Raw genomic sequence first — 20127 nt, 5'->3', positions numbered from 1 at the left:
GCTCCCTTGAGCACCTATCATTGAAGGCATCATTGGCTCAGTGGAATTTTTACCCATGAATGTTCTAAGGCTGAGATCCATATTCTCATAGTTATTCTGGGAATGAGACTGAAGCTTCTCCTGTTGGGGATTCCCTTTCGGACCAGACAGGACTTACCTGAGCAGACTGCTCCAGCACACTTGTTATGGGAATGGCCCTCTGGACGATGATCTTTCACAGCAGGATAACTACACTTGGTGATAGCTGACTCCTGCCCTTTGCAGTAAATATAATGAAACCAAACCGGTCCAATTCCTGGTCCAAATTTAGTCCTTTGGGGATTACCAACAGCAACTCCACACCCCAGCTGTCTGCACACCACAGCTGCCTCCTTCATGCTCCAGTTGTGATCATTCGCTGTGCCTCATACTCCTTGATGCTTCGCTTCCACTCTCCCCTCACAGGGGTGGGCTCCATCCTTCAGCCTCAGCTCCAGAGCTGCAAGATAAACACAGACACGGGACTCAGGAGAGATTTTAGCAGAGCATGCTGTGGAGTACTGATAATTATTAACATGTGAAAACTTTGATCTTTGAAAAAAAAAATCCCTGTGAACAGCATTTGTTGACTTCTATGGTATAAGCATTCCCACTCTAGCCAACTCTAAGCATCCATGTTCCGTCACTGAACCTGGATCATGAAGGGAGGCACCAGGTGTTTCTCAAGAGCCTGTAGAACAGGCTCCAGGGACACCACTGAGGACAGGCCTCCAGAGACTCTGGACGCTTCCATCCTGTAGATGTGCCCAAGGCTACTAGGGCCCAGCTCCCCCATCTCAGTTACAGCTCATGGCCTGGGATCCAAGGAAGAATCCTCCCTCTCCTTCCTGTCCATACGGAGCATCTCATCCAGCTCAGGAACAGAGGGCTGGTGTTAAAGGCTCTGAAGTGTTCCTCTTATTCCTGCCACCTGGTATTCATGTCCTTGTGTAATCCCCACACTTGTGTGTATCTAGTAACATGAGTCTAACAAATGGAATTTGGCGAAAGTGATGAAATGTCAATTATATTAGGTTTCAAGATGACTCTGGTTTCTCCCTCATTGACCTGTCTTGCTCTCTCTGTCTTGCTCTGATGAAGCAAGCTGCCACATAGTGAGCAGTGTAGGGAGAGACCCTCATGATAAGCACTGGAGGCAGGCCTCTAGCTAACAGCCAGCATGGGACAGAGGCTCTCAGCTCAACAGTCTGCCACAGCCTGAATGCTGCTAACATCAAGGTGAGTATGTTTGGAAGATATCCACCCCTGGTTGCACCTTCAGATGATTGCATCCTTGTAGACATCCTGAGTCAGAGGACCCAGGTAAGCCATGTCCATTCCTGGCCTACAGAAGATGTGAGATACTAGGTGTTTGCTGACTGAAGCTGCCAAGTTCAGTGCTAACTTGTTGCACAACAGCATGTAACTAATGCAGAGCTCCCTTCCAGAGTCGGAAGACCAGGGTGAACAAGCTGGAGGGTTAGATGTGTTTCTTCACTGCTTCATCCAGACGAGAGTTCTTCCTGTGTGACCAGGTCGGCTGCCTGGTCCCACCTGGAACTGGGACCCAAATAATCTCTGTCACATCAGGTCTCATCCAGTGTCCCAGGCTCCTGCCTTCCTGTCGAGAACTGAGAAGTGAGATTCCTGAGACCTTGAATCAGATCCATTAGCTTTAAATTCAGGTTAGCAAATGAGAATCTTCTTATAATCTAATGAGACTTGATCCCTGGGGCACCATTTACACTTCTCAGGTCTCCACCCTGCTCCATGTGTTCTCACTCTGGTAACAGAGGTAGTGCGTCACAGAGGGAACATCTGGGGAAATGATGAACTGGAGAAGATCCTGGTGTATAGTTGGCTCAGGCAGGTGATCACAACAAGATACCACAGACTGGCTGGCTAAACAACAGAAATGTATTTCTATTATCACAGTTCTGGAGGCTGGTAAGTCCATGGTCACAGAGCTGGCCAGGTCTCATTCTGAGTGCTCTTCTCTTGGCATGCAGGCCACGACTCCCTCACTGTGTGCTCACCTGGCCTTTTAGGATATGGGTACCTGGAGAGAGGGAGGAAGCTGTGTCTCATCCACTTCTTATAATGTCACATATTGGATTAAGGCCACATCCATATGGCTATATTTAACCTCATTTAACTCCTAAAGGCTCTATCTCCAGTGCAGTCACAGTGGGAAGTAGGACTTCAATATATAAACTTTGGAGCAACACAGTTCAGTCCATAGACCTGAGAGTCTCATCAAGAAAGGAAATAAAGATATATGGGGAGGAGGTGAAGGAGACATTAGACACAGGGAGCCATCCTGTGATGCTTACTCAGATTTCTTATCTTGCGATCCTGAGATGAGTGTAAAGGATTGAAATAGGATAGTAAAAGTACACAAGAAGGTAATTTTATTAGTTTTAAAATTATATGTTGGAGACACATCTTGTGCTGTAAATGCAGAAAATAGTAAGCCTGTTCCTGGCTTCATGTACCTTTTATCTACTTGATGACACAAACTAACAAGTAGATGATTTCATTACTGTGATAAGTTCCAACACATCATATCATTAACAGTAGGCTGGGTATTAAAGCTATTTCATCTGCCAAAAACAAAGTGGAATAAATTCACAAAAATTACCTTAAAAGTGACAAAGAGCTGACAAGATGGGAACAAAATATCAGGCCAAAGCTTCAGGTAAAATGGAAATTCTCCAGTTTGAGAAGGATGGGTTAAATCTGGTACCAAAAAAAAAAAAAGAGAGAGAGAGAGACAGACAGACAGACAGACATATAGGAGTTGTCCTATATTTGCTAAAGAAATAGATTTCATATATAAGAAGTTCTCACAAAGAAAACTGCATCCTTCAAAGGCCAAAATACCCAGAGAGCTCTGAAACAACTCCCACGTCAAGATAAAGGAAGAGAGGGCAGGAAGTAATGAGGGCAGGAAGGAAGTGTAACACAGAAGCTGTGATGAATGTGTGGGTGTGTGATCACACCCTCCCCTCCTGCAGTCTTTGCATCTTCATCCCCTCACCATTCTGCACCTCAGTACCTGAGTCTTTTTAAGCTAGTGAAAAACCTCCCAAATCTTTCTCCTGAACCCCCTGAAATCTACTCCTCATTTCCTACAGGCTCCTTTATATTCTTCTCGGGTCATTGTTTCTACAACCGCAGTTCTGCCAAACACTGTTAATCACTTCCAATAATATACTCTGTTGGAAGGGGTTGAAATTTCTCTTGCATATCCGACTCCTAAGATGGAGAGGAAGAAACTCCAAGGGTTCAGTTTCAACTAAAGTAATGAAAAGTTGTGCTGTTCTGATCTTAGCTCTGCTGCCTCACCACCACGTTCACTTACCATCACATCACTAACAGATGTTCCTGAAGATACAGAAAAAACAAACCAGTAGGAGGAACCTAATGACAAAAATTAATAGAAGGAAACTGGAGCAGTTCATAAAAATGTCAGAGCCTAAGCTAGAGGAAGGTGATCAGGGAGTAAAAACCACAGTCCAGGTTTAAATGCCAGAAGAGCACTCTCAAATCCTGATATTTTAAAAGTATATCCTACCTGGAGTTAACATCAAAACATAAATTTTCTTAAAACTGTAACATTAGAAGCTCCAATATGGCTTAAAATTTCAAAAGCTCAGTCCATTATTATTCACTCGCTAATTAATCAAAATAAGGCAGTGCTGCCTATAGTGTTTCCACAAGTTTATCTACAGTTGGAGCCATGATCACGACATTGTGACCATAAGGGAAGCTACTTGAAATGCTAGAAAACAAGTTTTTTAAACTAAAAATCCCTAACTAAAATCAAATGCCTTTAGAAAACAATTATTTTTAATCTGAACAGTGTAATAAAGAGGATGAAGGAAAACTTTTGAGGAGATGAACAGGTTTATGGCATAGATTGTGGTAATGATTACACAGATGTATACTGATCTCCAAACTTATCAAGTTGTAAATATTAACTATGTATTTTTAATGTCAGCATACCTCAATAAAGGAGTTTTTAAAAAGGAAAGAACTGTTTCCTTAGCAACCTTGAGTCCTCAAGAGTATCATCAAAGATCTGCTAAAAGTGTTGGGAAAAAAATCACTCTTCCAATTATCTTCCTCAACAAAACAGAGAGCTGATAGACTGCGGTTGCTAAAGACCTACTACAGATGTCCTCAGGGCCCCCCTGTCCCACCATTTGATTACATGGGATGATCCTTTCCCAAGACCAGCCACCAGTACTAGAGAATTTGTGGAGATACATGATAATATTTTCCTCAATTCCAGCTATTGTCAGGTGATTAATGTCCTGAACAATTCATCAAACATTCCTGTAACAATTGAAAATATCTCTGACAAATACAGTATCCATCCTATGCCATTTTAATTTCTAGCTTTTGTTCATTTGTTCAGTCGCTCAGTCATGTCTGACTCTTTGCAACCCCATGGACTGCGGCATGCCAGGCTTCCCTCTCCTTCAGTATCTCCCAGAGCTTGTACAAACTCATGTCCATTGAACAGTTGATGCCATCCAACCATCTCATCCTCTGCTGTTCCCTTCTTCTCCTGCCTTCAATCTTTCCCAGCATCAGGGTCTTTTCTAATAAATCAGCTCTTTGCATCAGGTGGCCAAATTATTGGAGCTTCAGCATCAGTTCTTCCAATGAATATTCAGCATTGATTTCCTTTAGGATTGACTGGTTTGATCTCCTTGCAGTCCAAGGGACTCTCAAGAGTCTTCTCCAACACCACAGTTCAAAAGCATCAGTTCTATGATGCTCAGCCTTTATGGTACAACTCTCACATCCATACATGACTACTGGGAAAACCATAGCTTTTACTAGATGTACCTTTGTTGGCAAAGTAATGTCTCTACTTTTTAATATACTGTCCAGGTTGGTCATAGCTTTTCTTCCAAGGAGCCAGCATCTTTTAATTTCATGGCTGCAGTCACCATCTGCAGTGATTTTGGAGCCCAAGAAAATAAAGTCTCTCACTGTTTCCATTATTTCCCCATCTATTTGCCATAAAGTGATGGGACTGGATGCCATGATTTTCATTTTTTGAATGTTGAGTATTAAGCGAACTTTTTTACTCTCCTCTTTCACCTTCATCAAGAGGCTCTTTAGTTACTCTTCACTTTCTGTTGTAAGGGTGGTGTCATCTGCATATCTGAGGTTATTAATATTTCTCCAAGCAGTCTTGATTCCAGCTTGTGCTTCATCCAGCCTGGCATGATGTACCCTGCATAGAAGTTAAATAAGCAGGTGACAATATACAGCCTTGATGTACTCCTTTCCCAATTTAGAACCATTGTTTCATGTCCATGTCAGTCCATTGTTTCATGTCCGGTTCTAACTGTTGCTTTTGAACTGTATACGGGTAACGTGGTCTGGCGTTTCCATCTCTTTAAGAATTTTCCAGTTTCTTATGATCAACGTAGTCAAAGGCTTTAGCCTAGTCAGTAAAGCAGAAATGTATGTTTTTCTAGAATTATCTTGCTTTTTCTATAATCCAATAGATATTGGCAATTTGATCTCTGGTTCCTCTGCCTTTTCTAAATCCAGCTGAAATACATGGAAGTTCTCAGTTCATGTGCTGTTGAAACCTAGCTTGGAGAATTTTGAGCATTACTTTGACAGTGAGTGAAATGAGTACAATTGTGCAATAGTTTGAACATTCTTTGGCATTGCCTTTCTTTGGGTTGTAATGAAAGCTGACCTTTTCCAGTCCTGTGGCCACTGCTGAGTTTTCCAAATTTGCTGGCATATCCACGTTGGCTCAGATCAAATACACTTAGACAGGATTGAGCCCTTATTATGTATCATTTCAAGTTCTCTTATCCTCACTGCTCTCAGTTTTGCTCTAGCTTCTGTGTTGCAATTGTCAAGTGTCAGGTTTTCCTGCAGCCTCAGCATCCCCACAGATAGGATGTGAGCTCCCCACCCAGGTGAGCAGGTGCACCAGTGTGATGAGACTAGACCCTGCCACAAACCCCCTTCTTGTCCTCCCCTGACTATGACCTAGTGACATTCAAATACACCATGGAAATCCCTTTATGTCTTTTTCTTGTGTAACTCCACATGACCTCCAGTACTTTCCCTTGTTCATGGGTCTGCACACCCCATTTTGGGTCAGCAGTCCTGGTTTAAGCCTTTTCTATTGATCCCTCTCCCTTGTACCCAGTGCTGGTACTCGGTCTCTCTAGGACCTGTGAGTATAAAATACTTTGTTTTCCTGCACCCCTCCAAATCCCCTCTTGTAACTACACATGTCTGACCACCCCATGAAAGAATGCAAGCTACCATGATGAACTTAATTCATAGAAGTCCAGCCTGGCAGTTATATATGTAAGAAGCATTTGACCTCGCCTCCCTGTCTCCTATGAACACCACTGAGACCTGAAGCATCCAGTGACCAATGGGTATGGAGACTTTCTCTCCAGGGACAATCAAGCCCTTCTTCTCCCTTGAACACCTAACATTCAAGGAGTCACTGGCTCACTGGAATTTTCACCCAAGAGTGTTCTAAAGGCTGTGATCCATATTCTCATAATTATTCTGGGAATGAGACTGAGGTTTCTCCTGATGGGGAAACCCATCAAACCCATATAAAATTCCTTTATATGCCAAAGAGCTCTTACCTGAGCAGATTGCCCCAGCATCCTTGTCATGGGAATGGCCCTCAGGATGATGGTCTTTCACAGTAGGATAACTACACTTTGTGATAACTGATTTTGGCCCTTTGCAGTAAATATGATGAAATCAAATGGGGCCGATTCCTAGTTCAAATTTATCCCCTTTGGGAGTATCAACAGCTCCTCCACACCCCAGCTGTCTCCACACCACAGCTGCCTCCTCTATGCTCCACTTGTGATTATTCACTGTGCCCCATGCTCCTTTGTGCTTCACTTCCACTCTCCCCTCACAGCTGTGGGCTCCATCCTTCAGCCTCACCTCCAGATCTGCAAGACAGACACAGACACAGGACATGAGAGAGATTTTAGGAGATCATGTAGTAGTATACTGACAAGTATTTTTTAAAATAAATCCTCTGGATGCTGCCCTCTCTTTAAATATGCCCAAGGCTACTAGGGCCCAGCTTCCCCATCTCAGTTTCAGCTCACAGCCTGGAATCCAGGGAGGAATGCTCCCTCTCCTTCCCTGTCCATACGGAGCATCTCATCCAGCTTAGGAACAGAGGGCTGGGGTAATAAGCTCTGAAGTGTCCAAGTTATTCCTGTTGCCTGGTACGTATGTCCTTGTGTAATCTCCTGACTAAAATGTACCGAGTAACATGCATCTAACAAATGCAATTGGCAAAGTGTTGAGATGTCAGTTAGATTAGGTTTCAAGGTGATTCTGGTTTCCCCTTGGTGACCTATCTTACTCTTTCTCTCTTGCTTTAATGAAGCGAGCTGCCATGCTGTGAGCTGTGAATGGTGAGACTAGCAAGACAAGGAAACAAGCAAGGCCTCTAGGCAACAACCAGCAAAGGATTGAGACTCTCAGCTAAACAGTTCACCAAGGTCTGAATGCTGCTAATAGCCAGGTGAGCACTTTTGGCAATATGTATCCATGATTAAACATTCAGATGATTACATCCTTGTGAGACATCATGAGTCAGGGGACCCAGGTAAGTCATGTCAATTCCTGGCTTACAGAAAGTGTGAGAAACCAGGTGTTTGCTGACTTAAGCTGCCAAGTTCAGCAGTAATTTGTAGCAGAACAACACATAACTAATGTAGGGCTTCCCTCCAGAATCAGAAGACAGGGCTGAACAAGCTGGAGGGTTATACATGAGCCTTCACTGCTTCATCCAGATGAGACTTCCTCCTGTGTGATCAGGTCTGCTGCGTGGTCACTGGGGGTTCCTACAACCTGGAACTGGGGCTCAAACCACCTTTCTCTGTTACATCAGGTTCTCACACCATGCCCCAGGCTCCTGCTTGGCTGTCAGGAACTGACTTTCCTGTGACCATGAATTGGTTCCATTAGTTCTGAATTAGGGTCAGAAAGTGAGACTCTTTCTTATATTCTAATGAGATGTGATCCCTGGGCCACCATTCACACTGCTCAGGTCTCCACCACCCTCCCCCATCCCCCACCCCATGTGCTCTCACACAAGGGAAACAGAAGTGATGCATCACAGAGGGAATATCTGGGGAAATGCTGAACTGGAGAAGATCCTGGTGTGTAGTCGGCTCAGGCAGGTGGTCACAACAAGATACAGCAGTCTGACTGGTTAAACAACAGAAATGTATTTATCTTATCACAGTTCTGGAGGCTGGTAAGTCCATGATCAATGTGCTGGCAAGGTGCTCACAAGGTCTCATTGTGAGACCTCTTCTCTTGACTTTCTGGCCATGGCTCCCTCACTGTGTGCTCACCTGGGCTTTCCAGTTACATGAGCATCTGGAGAGAGGGAGGAAGAGGCGTCTCATCCTCTTCTCATAAGGTCACATATCGCATTAGGGCCACATCCTTATGACCTTGTTTATGCTTACTTACATCCTAAAGGCCCTGTCTCCTACTTGGTCACTGTGAGGGGTAGGGCTTAAGTATATGAACTTTGGAGGGACATAGTTACATCCATGGACCTGTACATCTCATCTAGGAAGGAAATAAAGATAATGGTGAAGAGGTAAATAATACAGTAGATATAGGGAGCCATGCTGTGATGCTTACTCAGACTTTTTATAATCTGACACTGAGATGAGTGTAGAGGATTGAAATGTGATAGTAAAAGTACAAAAGAAGGTACCTTTGTTAGTATTAAAATTTTATGTTGGAGGCACATCTTGTGCTGTAAATGCAGAAAATAGTAAGACCATGTTCCTGGTTTCATGTACCTTTTACCTAGTTGAGGACACAAACAAACAAGTAGATGATCTCATTATTGTGATAAGTTCCGAGAGATCATCGCATTATGGTAAGCTAGGTATTGAAGCTATTTCGTCTGCTGAAAACAAAGTGGAATAAATCCCGAAAAAATCACCTTAAAAGTGACAAAGAGCTGACAAGGTGAGAACAAAATGTCAGACCAAAGCTGCAGGTAAAATGGAAATTCTCCAATTTAAGAAGGATGGGTTAAATCTGGTACCAAAAAAAGAGACAGAGAGAGACATATAGGAGAAATTTTATATTTGCTAAAGAAATAGATTTCATATTATAAAAAGTGCTTACAAAAAGTACCCCAACTTTCAAAGGCCAGCACTTCCACAGAGCTCAGAAACAACTCCCACATCCAGATAAAGGAAGAAAGGGCGGGAAGGAGTAAGAGCAGGAAGGAAACGTAGCACAGAGGCTGTGGTGAATGTGGGAGTTGACCTGGCCTGCATCAGAAATGCCAGTCTTCCCTCCAGCAATTCTTGCAAATTCAGCCCTTCCCCATTCTGCACCTCAGTACCTCAGTCTTTTTCAACTAGTGAAGCACCTCACAAATCTTTCTCCAGAACCACCTGAAGTCTACTCTTTCTGTCATACAAGCTCCTCTACATTATTGTTGTTGTTCAGCTGCTCAGTCGTGTCCAGCTCTTTGTGAATCCATTGGCTGTAGCATGTCATTGTTTCTACAACTGGATTCCTCCTAAACACAGTTCACGACTTCCAACAATTCACTACAGAGGATAAAATTTCTCTTCCATACCCAACTCCTCAAACTGAGAGGAAAAAACTCCAAGAGTTCAATTTCAATTAAAATAATGAAAATATCGACCTTATTAAAATTAGAATAACAATGCTATTCTAATCTTATCTTTGCTGAATTACTGCTAGGTTTACTTGCCAGCACTAACACATGTTCCTGAAAATATAGAAAAAGCAAACCTGTAGGAAGAAACTGGAGAGTAGATTAATAGAAGAAAACTGGAATACTTCATGAAAATGTCAGAGTATACAGTATAGCAAGGTGATCAGAGAGTAGAAACTGCAATCATGGTATAACCCTGTATGGGAGACAGCAAAAGAGACACTGATGTATAGAACAGTCTTTTGGACTCTGTGGGAGAGGGAGCGGGGGATGATTTGGGAGAATGGCATTGAAACATGTATAATATCATATAAGAAATGAATTGCCAGTCCAGGTTCAATGCAGGATACAGGAAGCTTGGGGCTGGTGCATTGGGATTACCCAGAGGGATGGTATGGGGAGGGAGGTGGGAGGGGGGCTCAGGATGGGGAACACGTGAACATGGTGGATTCATGTTGATGTATGACAAAACCAGTACAATATTGTAAAGTAATTAGCCTCTAGTTAAAATAAATAAATTTAATTTTTAAAAAAATAAATAAATGCCAGGGCACTTTCAAATCTTATATTTTAAAGAATATCCTACCTGGAGTTAATAACAAAGCATAAATTTTCTTAAAATGGTAACATGAGAAGCTCCAATATGGCTCAAAATTTTAACAGTTCAGTCCATTTTTTATTCATTTCAGATTTGTCAAAATCAAGCAAGTCTTCCTGTAGTGTTTCCACATGTTTATCTACACTTGGAACCATGATTAGGACATTGTGACAATAAGGAGAATGCTGGAAATGCTAGAAAACAAGACTTCTTAAACCAAACACTCCTAAGTAAAACCAAATGCCCTTTGAAAATAATTATTTTTAATCATAACACTGTATTAAAGAGGATAGAAGAAAACTTTTGGGGAGATGAACAAGTTTATGGCATAGATTGTGGGAATGATTACACAGATATATATATATATATATATATATATATATACACATACACACACACACACACTGATCTCCAAAGTCAAAAGTTGCAAATATTTATTGTGTATTGCTTTTGGTATGTCAGTCATACCTCAGTAAAGGAGCTATTAAAAAGGAAAAGAGTTGTTTTCTTAATAGCCTCAAGAGTATCATCAAAGATCTGCTAAAGGTGAGATTGGAAAAGATCACTTTACCAGTGGTCTTTCCCAACAAAACTGTTGGCTGATTGGCTGTGCTGGAGAAGGACCTACTGCAGGTATCCTCAGAGCTCCCCCGTCTCACCACCTCAGCAGCTGGGAGGAGCCTTTCCTGAGACCCAACCACCTCTATTAATGACTTTGCCATGATATCTGATATTATCTTCCACATTTAGCTGCTGCTGCTGCTGCTATTTTGGTGCAAATCATGTCATGTATGGGCTTCCCCAATGCCTCAGCTGTAAAAATTCACCTGCAATGCAGGAGACATAGGAGACACAGGTTCAACTCCTGGGCCAGGAAGATCCCCTGGAGGAGGGTAGGACAATCCACTCCAGTACTCTTGCCTGAAAAATCCCATGGAAAGAGGAGCCTGGCAGGCTACAGACAATTGGGTGGCAAAGAGTGAAATGAGCACTCACATATGTATGCCCTGGAAACTTCATCAGACATTCTGATAATTTCTGGGAGCACCTCTGGCAAACAATGTGACCACACAATACCATTCTAGTTTTAAACTCAGCTTAGGTCAAATACATTTAGACAGGATTGAGCCTTATTATGTATTATTTCATGCTCTCTTAACTTCACTGTTCTTATTTTTGCTCCACCATTTGTAATTGTCAAACTTCAGATTTTCTTGCAGCTTCAGTTCAGCTCATTTCAGTCACTCAGTTGTGCCCAACTCTTTGCGACACCATGGACTCCAGCACACCAGGCTTCCCTGTCCATCAACTCCCAGAGCTTGCTCAAATTCATGTCCATTGAGTCGGTGATGCCATCCAACCATCTCATCCTCTGTCGTCCCCTTCTCCTGCCTTCAACCTTTCCCAGCATCAGGGTCTCTTCCAATGAGTCACTTCTTCCCATCAGGTGGCTAAAGTATTGGAGTTTCATCTTCACCATCAGTCCTTCCAATGAATGTTCAGGACTGATTTCCTTTAGAATTGACTGGTTTGATCTCCTTGTAGTCCAAGGACTCTCAAGAGACTTCTTCAATACCACAGTTCAATAGCATCAATTCTTTGGTGCTTAGCTTTCTTTATGGTCCAACTCTCACATCTGCACATGACTACTGGAAAAACCATAGCTTTCACTAGATGTACCTTTGTCAGCAAAGTAATGTCTCTTTTTATAATGCTGTCTAGGTTGGTCATAGCTTTTCTTCCAAGGAGCAAGCGTCTTTTAATTTCATGGCTGCAGTCACCATCTGCAGTGATTTTGGAGCCCCCCAAAATAAAGTCTGACACTTTTACCATTGTTTCCCCATCTATTTGCCATGAAGTCATGGGACCAGATGCCATAATCTTAGTTTTCTGAATGTTGAGCTTTCAGCCAACTTTTTCACTCTCCTCTTTCACTTTCATCAAGAGGCTCTTTAGTTCCTCTTTGCTTTCTGCCATAACGGTGGTGTCATCTGCATATCTGAGGTTATTAATATATCTCAAGGCAATCTTGATTCCAGCTTGTGCTTCATCCAGCCCAGCATTTCACATGATGTACTCTATATATAAGTTAAATAAGCAGGGTGGCAATTTATAGCCTTGATGTACTCCTTTCCCAATTTAGAACCAATCCATTGCTTCATGTCCAGTTCTAACTGTTGTTGCTTGACCTGCATACAGATTTCTCAGGAGGCAGGTAAGATGGTCTGGTATTCCCATCTCTTTAAGAATTTTCCACAAATAGGATGTGAGCTATTTGTAGAAACAACCCCAAAAATAGGATGTGAGCTCCCCACTCAGGTGACCAGGTACACCACTGTGATGAGACTAGCCCCTGCCACAAGTCCCATATCTTGTCCTCCCCTGACAGTGACCTAGAAACCTTCAAATGCACCAGTGAAATCTTCCTGTGCCTTTTCCTTGTGTAACTCCACCCTGACCCCCAGTATTGTCACTTGTTCATGAGTATCCACTCCCTCCTGCAGTCATCACTGCTAGGTTGATCCCTGTCTATCATTACCTCCCCCATTACCCACCTGATGATACCTGTCTCTCTGGGATCTATGAGCAAAATAAATCTTGTTTAGCCTGCATCTCTCTTGTATCCCTCCTTATAGCTGCAGATGTCTGACCATGTCATAAAAGAATACAAAAAGCTACCATGATGAACCTAATTCATAAAAGTCCAACCTGGAAGCTGTACATGCATGAAGCATTTGAGCTCACATCCCTGCATCCTGTGACACATTAGAGACTGGAGGGACCAGTGATGATGAGTCTGGAGCCTTTGTCTCCAGGGACAAGCAAGTCCTTATGTTGCTTTGAGCACATATGTTCAAGGAATCACTGTGTAAAAGCAACCTTCACTCAAGAATGTTCTAAACTCTGTGATCCATAGTCTCATAGTTACTCTGGGAATGAGACTAGGGTTTTTCCTACTGGGGATCCCTTCCAAGACCAGACAGGACTTACCTGAGCAGACTGCTCTAACATCCCTGTCATGGGAAAGGCCCTCAGGATGATAGTCTTTAAGAATAGGATAAGTACAGGACACGAGCATTGAATCTTTCCCATTGCAGTAAGTAGAATGAAACCTAATGGGGCCTATCTCTGGTCCAAAAGGAGCCCCTCTGGAAGCATCAGTGGCAGCTCCACACCCCAGCTGTCTGCACACCACTTGTGCCTCCTCCAGTTTCCAGTTGTGATCATTCACTGTGCCCCATTCTCCTTGGTGCTTCACTCTACTCTCCCTTCACAGCTGTGGGATCCATCCTTCAGCCTCACCTCCAGAGCTGCAAGACAGACACAGACACAGGACACAGGAGAGATTTAGGGGACCATGTAGTAGTATACTGGTGAGTACTAAAAGAAAATTCAGATGTTGAAAACTGACCTCTGTGAATAGCACTTCCTGACTTCTGTGGTAAAAATATTCCAACCATGGCCAACTTAAAGCCCCCAGTGTGCCATCACTGAACCTGGAGCAAGAAGGGACACACGAGGTTTTTCTCAGGAGCCTGTAGAACCAGCTCCAGGGACACTACAGAAGACAGGCCTTCAGAGACTCTGGATGCTGCCCTCCATGTAGATGTGCCCAAGGCTACTAGGGCTCAGCTTCTCCATCTCAGTTACAGCTCATGGCCCAGGATCCAGGGAGGAATCCTCCCTCTACTTCCTTGTCCATAGCGAGCATCTCATCCAGCTCAGGAACAGAGGGCTAGGGTAACAGGCTCTAAAGTGTCCTAAATGTTTCTGTTACCTGTGTTCACATCCTTGTGTAATCCCCATGCTCGAATGTACCTAGTATCATGCATCTAACAAAAGAAATTTGCCTAACTGAAGTCACTTAAGAGATTAGGTTTCAAGATGACTCTGGTTCCTCCATCATTGATCTATCTTACTTCCTCTCTTGCTCTAATGAAACCAGCCACCACGTTGTGAAAACTTATGGAGAGACTCACATGACAAGGAACAGAGGCAGGACTGTAGCCAACAGCCAGCCAGGGACTGAGGTTCTAAGTTCAACAGTCCACCAAGTTCTGAATGCTGCCAACATCCAGGTGAGTATGTTTGGACAATCTCCATCCCTGGTTGAACCTTCAGATGATCACATCCTTTTGAGAAATCATGAGTCTGAGGACCCAGGTAAGCCATGTCCATTCCTGGCCCTGACAAAGTGTGAGATACTAGGTGTCTGCTGACTTAAGCTGCCAGGTTCAGCACTAATTTGTTGCACAACAACACATAATTAATATAGGGCTTCTTCCAGGGTCAGAAGACTGGGGGTGAACAAGCTGGAGGTTTATATGAGTTCCTTCACTGCTTCATCCAGATGAGATTTCTTCCTGTGTGACCAGGTCTGAGGCCTGGTCCCACCTGAAACTGGGACTCAAACCACCTCTCTCTGTCATATCAGGTCTCACCCAGTGTCCCAGGTTCCTGCCTTCCTGTCAGGAACTGAGAATTGAGTTTCCTAAATTCTCAATTGAGACCTTGAATTATTACCATTAGCTTTGAATTCAGGTCAGAAAATGAAATAATTCTTAAAATTTAACAAGATGAAGTCTCTGGGGCATCATTCACCTGCTCAGGTCTATGCCCAGCCCCATATATGCTTCACTCTGGAACCAGGAGTGGTGAATCAAAGAAAGAAATATGTGGAGAAATACTGAACTGGAAAAGACTGTCTGTATTAGAAGGCTCAGGCTACCTACCACAAGACACCACAGACCGGCTGGTTAAACAACAGAAATGTATTTATCTTATCATAATTCTGAAGGCTGGTAATATCGCTTTACCAGTGATCTTCCCCAACTTAACACCCAAGAGCTGATTCACTGTGGTAGCTAAGGACCTAGTGCAAGTGTCCTCAGGGTTCCCAGCAGCTGGCATAATCCTTTTTATGACCCACTACCTCTATTAGTGAACTGGTTGTGATATCTGATAATTTATACCTCAATTCCAACTATTCTTATGGGGTTAATATCCTGGACAATTCATCAAACATTCTGATAACACCTGGGAGCATCTCTGGCAAACACTGTGCCACTCAATCACATTCTAGTTTCTAACCTGGTTCAGGTCAAATACATTTAGAAAAGATTGAGCCATTATTATGTATCATTTCAAATTTTCTTAGCCTCACTGCCCTTAGTTTTGCTTCAGCTTCTGTGTTGTAATTGTCAAACCTTGGGTTTTCCTGTTCCCTCAACATCCCCCCAAATAGGATGTGAGCTCCCCACCCAGGTGACTGGTGCAATCAGATGCACCAGATTGATGAGACTAGCCCCTGACACAAATCCCCCATCTTTTCCTCCCCTGTGACCTGCTGCTGCTGCTGCTATGTCACTTCAGTTGTGTCCGACTCTGTGCGACCCCATAGATGGCAGCCCACCAGGCTCCCCCACCCCTGGGATTCTCCAGGCAAGAACACTGCAGTCGGTTGACATTTCCTTCTCTAATACATGAAAGTGAAAAATGAAAGTGAAGTAGCATCTGACTTTTAGTGACCCCATGGACTGCAGCCTACCAGGCTCCTCCATCCATGCAATTTTCCAGGCAAGAGTACTTGAGTGGGGGTGCCATTGCCTTCTCCGCCCCTGTGATCTAGTGACCTTCTAATGCACCCATGATATCCCCTCACACCATTTCATAATATAACTACACCCTGACCCAGGTATTATTACTTCTCCATGGGTCTTCACTCTTTTATGTGTCACAGCTGCTTCACTGAGCCTGATCTCTTGGCACCTCCCACCTTGTACCCACCTGATAAAACTCTGTAGGATGTCTCTCTAGGATCTGCGAATATCATAAACTTTGTTTTCCTGACCTCTCCTCTATCCCCTCTTATAATCACACTTGTCTTACCATCTCATGGAAAAGTACAATAGGCTACCTTGGTGAACCTAATTCATAGAGGCCCAACCCATCAGCTCTGCATATGAAACAATAGAGCTCACTACCTTGCCTCCATATCACAGAGACTGGAGGGACCAGGGACAATGGGTCTGGAGACATTCTATCCAGAAATAAGTAACACTTGATGTTCCCTTGAGCACCTAATATTCAAGGAATCACTGGAGTTTTTACCCAGAATGTACAAAAGGCTGTGATCCATTTTCTCACGCGATTCCCAGAAAGGCCATCTAAAACTCTATACTTGAAAAACACTGTTTTTAAAATAGTAAAGCCCCAGAACATTATATCCCTAAACTGATGATGTAGGGTTGGCAGCTTCCATCCACCCCAACAAAGATCAATGTTTAAACAGCTAAAAAAAAATAATAATAATCAGCTTTTCACAAACAAAACATCTCTGGGCATAACTGGAGTCCTCTTAATAAATTTTAGAAACACAAAGACATTGTCATTTTACCGTCATCATTTCATCTCCTAGGATGGGAGCTGACCTGGAGGGTGATCCCAGGCTTCTCTCCTGCAGTTGTTACATTATCATCATCTCACCATTTTGCTGGAAATGGCTCCAGCATTACTTGAAATGTTATAAAATAGGTTTTCTTAAAACAAAAATTCGTACTGAAACTCAAATGTCCTTTGACAATAATTATGTTTAATGGTAACATTGTAATAAAAAGGACAGAAGGAAACTGATGAGGAGATGGACAGGTTTACAGCGTAGATTGTGGAAATGGTTTCATAGATGTATACAGGTCTCCAAACTCATTAAGTTGTAAATATTAACTATGTATAGCTTTTTGCATATCAGTCATAACCTCAATAAAGGAGTTTTATAAAAGGAAAAGAATTGTTTTCTTAACAACTTCAAGAGTATCAACAAAGATCTGCTAAACACGAGATTGAAAAAGATCACTTTTCCAGTGATCTTCCCCAACAAACCACAGAGAGCTGATTAACTGTGCCTGCTAAGAACTTACTGCAGATGTCCTCAGAGTTCCCCTGTCCCACCATCTCAGCAGCTGGGCTGATCCTTTCCTGAGACCCATCCACCTCTATTAGGGACTTTGCTGTGATATCTGGTAATATCTTCCTCATTCCAGCTATTGTGGTGGGATTATGCCCTTGAAAATTCATCAAACATTCTGATAACAACTGGGAACATCTCTATCAAATACTCTGACTACCCAATCACATTCTAGTTGCCACCTGGTCGCCAGACAATTACATGTAGACAACACTGGGACCTTCTTCTGTATCATTTCAAGTTTTCCTAACCTTACTGACATTAGCTTTGCTCGAGCTTTCGTGTTGTAATTGTCAAACCTCAGGTTTTCCTGATCCCTTAGCATCCCCATAAATAGGATGTGAGCTCCCCACCCAGGTGAGCAGGTGCACCAGTGTGATGAGACTAGATCCTGTCCAACTCACCCATCTTGTCCTCCTCTGAGACCTAAGGACCTTCAAAAAGACCTAAGGACCTTTCACCAGTGAAAGCCCTCACACCTTACTTTCTATAACTTCACACTGACTTTTAGCATTGTCATTTGTTCTTGGGTCTTCACACTCCATTTTACATCACCACTTCTGGGCTGAGCCTGTTCTATTGGCACCTCCCCCATATACTCACCTGATGATACTCTCTTTAGGAACTGTGAGTATAATAAACTATGCTTGCTTACAACTCTCCTATATCCTCTCTTTTAGTTACACTTGTCTGGCCATCTCATGCAAGAAAACAACAAGCTACCAGGATGAACCTAATTCATAGATGATCAACCCAGCAGTTGTACCTGCATGAAACATTTGAACTCAGCCCCCTGCCTTCTATGACACATCACAGAGACTGGAGGGACCACTGACTACGGGTCTGGAGCCTTTCTCTCCAGGGACTAGCAAGTCTTTATGTTGCTTTGAGCACCTAACTTTCAAGAAATCACAGTGTGAGTACAATCTTCTCCCAAGTATGTTCTAAAGTCTGTGATCCATATGCTCGTATTTACTCTGGGACTAAAACTGAAACTAACCTGCTGGGACCCCATTCCCAGACAAGACAAGGCTTACCTGAGCAGACTGCTCCAGCATCCTTGTTATGAGAATGGCCCTCAGGATGATGGTCTTTAACAAGAGGATAAGTACACTCAGTGATAGCTGACTCTGTCCATTTGTAGTAAATATACTGAAACCAAATGGGTCCAATTCCTAGTCCAAATTTAGCCCCTTTGGGAGCATCAACTTCAGGTCCACACCTCAGCTGTCTGCACAGCTGCCTCCTTCGTGTTCCAGTTGTAGTCATTCACTGTGCCCCGTTCTCCTTGGTGCTTCACTTCCACTCTTCCCTCACAGCTGTGGGCTTCATCCATTAGTCTCAGCTCCAGAGCTGCAAGAGAGACATGGACATAGGACACAGGAGAGATTTTAGGAGACAGTGTAGTGGTGTTCTGCTAAATATTAAAAAAAAAAATCTCCTCTCTTCGGGAAAAAACATCCCTGTGAATAACATTTCTTGACTTCTATGGTATAAATATTCTCACCATGGCCAACTCGAAGCTCCCAATGTGCCATCACTGAACCTGGAGCAGGAAGGGAGGCACCAGGTATTTCTCACGAGCCTGTAGAACCAGCTCCAGGGACACCACCCAGGACAGGCCTTCAGAGACTCTGGATGCTGCCCTCCCTGTAGATGTGCCCAAGAACAGGGGCCCAGCTTCACCATCTCAGTTACAGCTCATGGCCCAGAATCCAGGGAGGAATCCTCCCTCTCCCTTCCTGTCCATAGGGAGCATCTCATCCAGCTCAGGAACAGAGGGCTAGGGTAACAGGCTCTCAAGTGTCCCAGTTATTCCTGTAGTCTGGTCTTCACATCCTTCTGTAATCCCCCTCCTCCAAAAAAATACACCTAACAACATGCATCTGCTACGGTTTTTCCAGTGGTCATGTATGGGTGTGAAAGTAGGACTGTGAAGAAAGCTGAGCACCGAAGAATTGATGCTTTTGAACTGTGGAGTTGGAGAAGACTCTTGAGAGTTCCTTGAACTGCAAGGAGATCCAACCAATCCATCCTAAACGAGACCAGTCCTGAATATTCATTGGAAGGACTGATGCTGAGGCTGAAACTCCAATATTTTGGCCACCTCATGCGAAGAGTTGACTCGTTGGAAAAGACCATGATGCTGGGAGGGATTGGAGGAAGGAGGAGAAGGGGACAACAGAGGATGAGATGCCTGGATGGCATCACCAGCTCGATGTACACGAGTTTGGTATATGTACCAACTCTGAGAGTTGGTGATGGACAGGGAGGCCTGGCGTGCTGCGATTCATGGGGTTGCAAAGAGTCAGACAAGACTTAGTGACTGAACAGAATTGAACTGACTGAAGATACGTAATTTGGTCAAAGTGATGAGAAGTCACTTAGATTAGCTTTCAATTGACTGTGGTTTCCCCTTGTTTACCTATCTTACTCTCTCTCTTGCTGTAATGAAGGCAGCTACCACTTTGTGACCTACTCATGGTGAGACCCCTCATGACAAGCAATGGAGGGAGGTCACTAGCCAACAACCAGCCTGGCACTGAGACTCTCAGGTCAACAGTCCATTAAGGTCTGAATGCTGCCAACATCCAGGTGAGTACATTTGGATAATATCCACCCCTGGTTAAACCTTCAGATGATTGCATCCTTGTGAGACCTCATGAGTCAGAGACCCAGGTAAACCATGTCAATTCCTGGTCCACAGAAAGTGTGAGATACTAGGTGTTTTCTGACTTAAGCTGCCAAGTTCAGCAATAGTTTGTTGCACAACAACACATGACTAAT

The 20127-nt window shown here is 43.4% G+C and overlaps 1 pseudogene; it reads right to left on the bottom strand.

Moving 5' to 3' along the window:
* The window catches only part of LOC147372828 (antigen WC1.1-like), a 41684-nt pseudogene extending 22806 nt beyond the window's left edge, over positions 1–18878 (bottom strand).
* Between the last annotated feature and the right edge of the window lie 1249 nt (positions 18879–20127).

This window comes from Bos grunniens, chromosome 5, assembly GCF_055505025.1.
Source record: "Bos grunniens cultivar Pamir isolate PY7600 chromosome 5, Bosgru_T2T1.0, whole genome shotgun sequence".
NCBI classification, from domain to species: Eukaryota; Metazoa; Chordata; class Mammalia; order Artiodactyla; family Bovidae; genus Bos; species Bos grunniens.
The sequence above is the reverse complement of the archived record's forward strand: the minus strand, read 5'-3'. Positions and strand labels throughout refer to the sequence as shown.